This window comes from Micromesistius poutassou, assembly GCF_964030765.1.
Source record: "Micromesistius poutassou genome assembly, contig: SCAFFOLD_1644, whole genome shotgun sequence".
Classification (NCBI taxonomy): Eukaryota; Metazoa; Chordata; class Actinopteri; order Gadiformes; family Gadidae; genus Micromesistius; species Micromesistius poutassou.
Window position 1 is genome coordinate 1 of NW_028177055.1, and position 7846 is coordinate 7846.

The 7846-nt window shown below is 45.5% G+C and overlaps 1 pseudogene across 1 annotated transcript; it reads right to left on the reverse strand.

Annotated features, from left to right (window-relative positions):
* Positions 1–203: 203 nt before the first annotated feature.
* Positions 204–6066, reverse strand: LOC311376791 (annotated as a pseudogene). Its single transcript, XR_014684306.1, has 6 exons — positions 5914–6066; positions 4049–4155; positions 3533–3704; positions 2664–2748; positions 2481–2557; positions 204–942 (listed from the first exon to the last, which is right to left on the reverse strand). The product of XR_014684306.1 is annotated as an uncharacterized misc_RNA (transcript).
* Positions 6067–7846: the final 1780 nt, after the last annotated feature.

The window sequence follows — 7846 nt, forward strand, 5'->3', positions numbered from 1 at the left end:
GGCTGAAGACGGAGGAATAAGAAAATACATTATTAAGAAAAAAGACTAGAGAATAGGAGGCCATGTGTTGGAAAAAAAGAAGCCATTTAAGACCCAAGACAGACCGATCTGGTCTGATCGACTGCATTTCACACCAAGGCGTTTTAATATTCCCATTAAGCCACATCCCCCACCACCCCCCACCCACCCACCCCGACACTTACGTTTGACAGGCTGGGGGGGTGGAACCTCGGCCGGGGGCTGCGCGTTCTCCGGCTGGCTGCCGGTCTTGTGCCCCGCGTCGCCGCCACCGCCGTTGCCGTTGCTTTCCGCGGTTGTCATGGCGACGCACACCGGCGGCTCTGCCCGCGCCGACGGCGTCCCATTGGTCGTCTCCGAGTATGGCTTCGTCTCCTCCTCCTCCTCCTCCTCCTCCGTGTATGGCTTGCATCCGTTTATTTCCCTCTCCTCCGTCTCTTCCTTCTTCACCGCGCCGTTCGTCACACAGCTTTCGGTTTCTTCCTCCTTCACCGCCTTGACGTCCTTGACGTCCTTCTCCTCCTCTTTCTTCCAGCTTTACTCCGTTTGTGACCGCCGCCTTCGCCTTCGCCGCCGCCCGCGTCTGCGGGTCTGTTCTGGTGGCTGTGCGGGCGCGGAGCCCCCTGCGGCTCACGCTTGATGGCGGACCCTCGCACTTTGCCCGTCCGCCCCCCGTTGCCGTCCTTGGTCTTGCCCTCCCAGCCGCCGCCGCCCGTCCTCCATCTCCTCGTCACCCTCCTCCTCCTCGTCGTCGTCGTCCTCCTCCTCCTCCTCGTCGCTGCCCGTGCTGCTCCCCTCCTCCTCCTCCTGGTCCGAGGTGCTGCGGCGCGGCCTCTTGTTCTTGGGGCAGCCGTTCTCCGGTGGGCGACGCTCTCGGCCGTTCTGGACCTTTCTCGAGACGTTGCCAGACCGCCCCCCACCCTTCTGGTCGCCGGAGACACGACACAACAGAAATACCGTGAAAAAAATGCACGTGTGTGTGTGTGTGTGTGTGTGTGTGTGTGTGTGTGTGTGTGTGTGTGTGTGTGTGTGTGTGTGTGTGTGTGTGTGTGTGTGTGTGTGTGTGTGTGTGTGTGTGTGTGTGTACCCCTCTGGGTATGAGCGGTACATCCCCGATCCCACATCTTTAGGTTGAAATGATACGACCGGACGATGATACTTTAGAACAACACCACTGGTTCGTTCATAAATACAAAATAACTCACTGGTGCATTTCTAGATGGATCCATAATGGCTACATCGCATTTATGTGAGAGAATCCCATGATTAACGTTTGTTGTACTTGACACTAAATTGCAAACTGAATGCACATCTAAATAAAATAAAAAATAAAAAAAAAGGAAATTGTTGTACTTAATTTAAAAATGTTCACAATTAGATGAGGATTTGGCTGGTTTGCCAGCACCCAAGGTATATGTTGACTTTTTCTTTGTAGAGATGTATATCAGCCAGAATTGTTGTTGAACTTGCCCCCCTCTCACACATGTACACGTTTCAAAGATTAGGCGGTTGGCAAGCCTTTGAAATGAATCATATTCCAAACGAGTGTTTAGCATTGCCCATAGCTGAATCTTTGTTTTGTCCAAGACAAGTAACCACATAAAAACCGCCCTGGCTATGCAGTCATCTCCAATAGGGCCCACAAATTAACAAATCGTTAAGGTTGGATTCTTTCTTTACACGCCACTGCACATGCTCACAGACGAAGAGGCACGAAGAGTTTGAATTATTGAATATTAAATATCCTGGTCATATCCACAGTGGTTAACTTTGGATCTAACTTTTTTCGACCCACCGGTTGCAATGGACTGGCTCAGTGGGGAAAAAGTAACATTTGTGCTCAGTTGTCCGTCTTGTTCCATGTAATTCATACATCCGGGAACCGGGCACTAAATTTTGATTCAGAAATGAATCCAATCAGTTAAAATACCCCTTTGCCAACACTTAACCTCTGGACTTGTTGAAATGTTGCTCTTCACTCAGAATTGCGAATTAACAGACTGCCTATAATGTGGCCGCAATCTTCACTCAGAATTGTTAGCGCCCCAGTTGCTTAAGTCATAAACAAGCCAAGTAGCGTGTGAACACAAACTAAACAATTTGGTTTGTTTGTTTGTGGGCATTATAAGTCAGGACAGTACGTAGGCGCTTAATGTGTTGGACAAAACAAAAGATACAGCTATGGTAGATGATAAACTCTTGTTTGGAAGAGAATGGATGACCACCAATTTTGTAACACCAAGATAGATAGGTGAGTTAAACAAAAATCCCTGCTGATTTACGAATGTACACATAGACAATGGCAACAAGTCAAATGGGATCTTAGCAAATGGGACACATCCATTTAGGTGACCACTGACAGTATGTCCTAGAATAACATATTCTGCAGCAGCAGTAGTAGAAACGAAGACCAGCATCATACATACAGGTATTCCTTTTTACACCAAACCGTTTCAGTTTACCTCTTTCACAAAGGGCTTCACGTGGATCTCCTTCACATTCTGAATCACCCCATCGTAAAACTTCACGGTGTAGGAGGCTGGGGGCGACAAAGTAAAATCAATATGCTGCACACCTCCGTGAACCAGCTCAGTGTTGGAGATGCTGCCATTTTGGTTGCATGCGGTTATATTAGGGGAACCCACCATCTTTGTTGACAGCCAGGACCTTAGCTGGGTAGAAGCGGCAATCTGACCAGCTTGCCAACACCTTTTCATTAACGTTAAACCCCTGGAGATAGGACAGATGGGAGATTTAAGAGGGTTATTAGAGAACGTTCCACAAAACGTGATTAAAGACATGAGGGCTCAAAATCCCCTTTAACAAACAACCAACACAAAAAAAACATGTGTCCGGCAGTATTAAACAATAACAGTAAATGAACAATCATATGGTGTGCATCGCTACGCTGACCAAGGAACTATTATAAGCTGGCTAGTTTGCTCTGTATCTACCAAAAAATCCCTTTTAATTAAAAACATAAGTGTCTCATCTGTCCATTTCCTGGTCACAGAAGAATCAATGTGGAGAATACTCTACTGGACACTTAACACTAACAGACCATGGGGCACAGGCCTGAATTTATCACAGCCTCTACTACACAACATCAATTTAGTCATACGACCAAACCGCAAAAAAACATCAAACCCTGAAAAACATCAAGGCCAAACTGAATTATGGCTCCAAAGCAAGCTGTTCCACTGCAGCTCTGCAAATCTTGCCTATTTCCCAAATTGTTCCCAAAACACATTCCCTCTCGGTCTCCGTAACCTCAAAACACAGCGATAGAGTTCGAGGGGACGCAAAAGAGAAACATGCTCAGCCCCTTCCCAAATACACATAAACAAAATTCTTCCCGGGCTGTGACTAAGAATAGGTCACCACCACCGATCTGACGCAACCTTGTGCCCGAGCCAAGATATAGTACGGATACACAGCTTTGGTACCGATACCAAAAAACACACACACAGCCAGAGCACAGCAATGAACGAATCATGGGGGGGATGCACTTTACCGGCAAGGAGACGTCCTCCTTCAAGCCCCGTCTCCGGAGCTTGATGCGCTCCACGGGTCTGAGGTAGGGACTGGTCCAGTCGAACCACTCGTCATAGCGGTGGCTCCACTGTCTGTAGTGGATCAGGACCTTCTCATCGTCACAGTCTATCTTCTCTATGTTGGCAGCATACCTGGGAGGAGGCAAACACACACCGAGTGAAAACTCAGAAGAAGAGCTTTGCGTAGCCCTTAGGGAACAAGGGAAAAGGTTGTTTAAACATGAAATGTACAGGTGAGTGCAATATTCAAACGGTGCGCTCGCTGTGAATGAGTGTCAGTGAGGGAGTTGTTTGGCCTGCTAGGGGAGGGATACGGCTGAGAAAGAGCTGTTATCCCTCCCTGGAAAACACACCGTCCTTATTTTTTTTTTTACGCTTAGTAGGTTGATAACTTAAGGCCGGCCCCCTCGGTGGAGAGGGTGAAAGGGGAGGAGGAAGGAGAGTGTTGGAAAACATTCCCAGGCACAATGACTCACCAGTTCTTGAGGCTGTCTCTGGCCTCGAGTTGAGCTCCCACCTCGAAGTTGATCCCTCTTCTGTTGGGGGGCGTCTTACTCATATTGCCCTCATCAATGGTAGCCTCCTGTGGACGCACACAAAGACGCACCGGATTACAGAATGGTCGAAACTACACACAGCACGTGACCTTGACAGTTTCCTGAGAATTGCCATGCGGTGTCTAGCTTTGATCACAATGAATGCAAGCGTTCTCATGTTTGCAAGCATTCTTATGTTTGAATAAGAGTGCTTTCACAGGCACACAATGGTACTGTAACAATCAAATTTGCACCTGGTCTGTCATTATGTTGATTTATCAAGCAAGTAGCTCCTTCCGCTTTGCAGAACGCTACAAGTTGGGGCAGATCTAAGATTAAAACAGCTATTAGACAAAGAAACCAGCAGTACATATGGTGAATGTCGTTTCGAGCCTAATCGTTCTCAGCAAATAAAGAGCGCAATCAACCGTAAATGTCATGCTCTCCAAAAGACGGTCTCATGCAAAAATAATATTATAGCGGTTATAGCGCAATAATTCTCCCGTTTTTGGCGGAGGGCCCCATCATCACCATCCCGCCATTAACACACACATCTCAATCATATTCGCTCGCGTTGAGTACTATCGTTATTAAACCACCTAAAACACGTCTTGGGTAAAAAGGAACGAGCGTTCGTATAGTATGGTTTTATTCCATCACGACCCATTACCGGAAATCTTCGTTTCTACGGGGCGACCCACGTGCTTTTGGTTAGACGATTTCACGTCCTCATTGAAACAATAGACGGCAATGGCAACAGCCCAGACGGTTCGCTTCGTCGTACTCGTTTCAGAGCAGAGCATGCTTCAAGGACAAAGTTAACGGGGATGATATTCTATAAGGAAGGCTCTCATAGCTGGTTAATAGATGAGGGCGGTCTGTTCCTTTGTAACGTGGAGAACAAAAGTAGCCCCGGAATACATGACAGCCAAGCCGCTATACTCCCCACTCCACGTCCGGTCAGATCTGAACGGGGATCGTTTAGATGAGGCAATGATAATAATAACAACCATCGTTAGATTAGTGGAGGATGTAACACGTATAAGTGTGGATAAATTCATGTTTTATGGGGTAGATGTACACAGTGTTAAGAGCTGCCTCGCCTGCGCGATCAAAACGACGCTCTCTCACAAAAGATAGCGAGTTGTATTGGCCACACACACAAAAACGTGATAATTATTATTTATTCAGCACAGTAGGAACCATTGTGTTCATATAGTAATGACAGTTTATTGTCCGGCGTTTAAGGGAGTGGGAGTGGCGTGTGTGTGGTTGGCGATTTTCGCGTCACCGGCTCAGAAACAATGAATTGGCTCCAGCGACTGGAAGGGGGCGGGTCGGCGCGATCTCATTGGCCCGCGAGCTGTCAATCACACGCGTCGCCGGGGCCTCGCGCTGCTGCTGCCCGCCCGCGCCTAGGCCTACTTCTTCTTCTTCACAGTTGGGTCTCATGGACGGACAGCGTGGAGCGCTTTAAACTTCCCCAACAAGAGAACAAACGAGACAAGCAAAGCCCCCCCCCCCCACCCAGAGGAGCCAAACCCCGAGAGCCGCAGCCGGGGACGCACACGAATAAAAAAAACGAACAAACTCCACGGCGCGCATCGCGCTCGACCGCGATTGTTTTGAATCCCAACGCGGACCCGTCCGCCGACCAAACCACATGCTGCTGCATCACGCAATTCAGGGTTGTTGGTGCAGTAAGAAAATACATCTTATTTTTTTTTGGTATCGCAGTCGAGATGGGACACACACACGCGTCGTGTCGTGGCCCCTTTCGAAAAATAACGTTCGGGTTGCCTTACCTTAGCTCCCCGCTCCCTGTTCAGGTCGATTATTTCGGGGTGAATTCCGCGGTGTGTGTTGCCGTGCATGTAGCAACCGCCGCCGACTCTCGTCTGGCTCCGGGAGCACGCAGTTGTATTTCTCTACTAGCGCCGCTCGCGCTCACCGCCGGCGCGGGTACTTTGGCGGAGCCAGTGCGCATGTGCGGGCGGGCGTGAGAGTTCATAATCTTTAATGATAAAAAAAAAAAATAGAAAAAGATCATTCTGACGATATTGGATTAGTATTTGGGGCCGTTGTGCTGCGTTACCGTTTAGACTTACACTAACACTTTCATCCAAGACTGTTGAACCAAACCCAAGTGTGTCATCCGTTTTAAATAGAGAAAAATTAAATAAGTTAAACTTGATTGTTTTCTCCTATCCTCTCCAACCTTCCAGTGAAATTAAACCCAACGCGATGTTTATATTTTATAATCGTAAATAGTATAAAGTAGCCTCATTTTAAAATATGAATGTTTTTGGACAACTGGCGAAACCCGCCTTTCGGTTTCCCTATATATATATTAAACGTAACGTCATCCACTCGTCTTCACAAGTCACTGTGCGAACAGCGCCATCGTTCGTTGAACTAGTGCACTAGTTAGTTGTTTAGTTGTTTACTCAATCGAGATTCAGTAAACCTAGATAAATAGATAGATATATAGGTATTCCTGATATATATATATATATATATATATATATATATATATATGTATACCATTTATTTAGATAGATAGACATTGAGTGCTTTAGTAAATTCCATTGTTCTTCCGAGGCATTTGCGGTGTATCCCACAATATTTGCATTATTCCCCCATGATCTGCGCCGTCATGGTGAATCAAATGCAAGAATACAAATTGAACAGACGATGGCGCTGTTCCCCTAAAGAGGAGCAGACGGCGGCAGTGACAGTTTAGATAAATGTGAAACGAAGATTTTTAAACTTAATTACAAATATAAATGCAATGCAAAACAGTAGCCCAAAAACATTCATGTTTAAGCTGAATGTTGAAACATAACCAAAGAGTATGCCCGAGGAGAACAACAAAGTTTCTATCTATCTATCTGTAATATCTATCCATCTCATTAGTTTATTTATTCAAATTTCTGCTACCTTCCCAACCCAATTTTCACCTGTGTGTAGGGCCTACAGCTTGTTATATGAACTTAGTGTTATTGATATTCTTGCTTGAATTGCACTGCATTATATCTGTAATTTGCTTCTGTAACACTATAATTCTCCTCATAGTAATGATAGCGTAATAATGATAGTATTGTGTTATATATATATATATATATTTTTTTTTTCTTTTTCTTTTTACACACCCATCAACAAGGAATATCCGTTCATCTGAACACACCTGTTTTTTTTAAATATATTAAACCTTTTAAAATGCATATGATTACATTTTACACACTTCTTATAATAACCGAGTTGCACACATTTTTCAATTGAACAAAGCTTTATTTATCGACACTCATTCCATACTATAACAACAAGGTATGCCAACATACATATACACACACATGGATAGTGGTTTGATTCAGTATTAGTTCCAAAGGCGGGAGGTCACAGCAGGGAAATTAATTTTAATTACAAAACAGCCCACACATTAAGTTTTTTTTAGTTTTACTATTTTCAGAAACAGGAAGTTTCACCTTTACCCTTTATTGGATTACACAACTAGAGTTAATAATATTTACAAGCATTATTTATTTACATTGCCAAAGCCTGAGATAAGGGAGGGACAAAAAAAGAGTCCTATCTACAGTTCATAGCCCCGACAGTTGAAAAATACCCCATCTCGGTTTGGGGAGAGGGGGGGGGGCTCCCATAGAAAGAATGACAATTTCCGACTGTGGAAGAGGCCTACTCTGACACCCGTTTTAATGCTAGGACCTGAGTCACAAC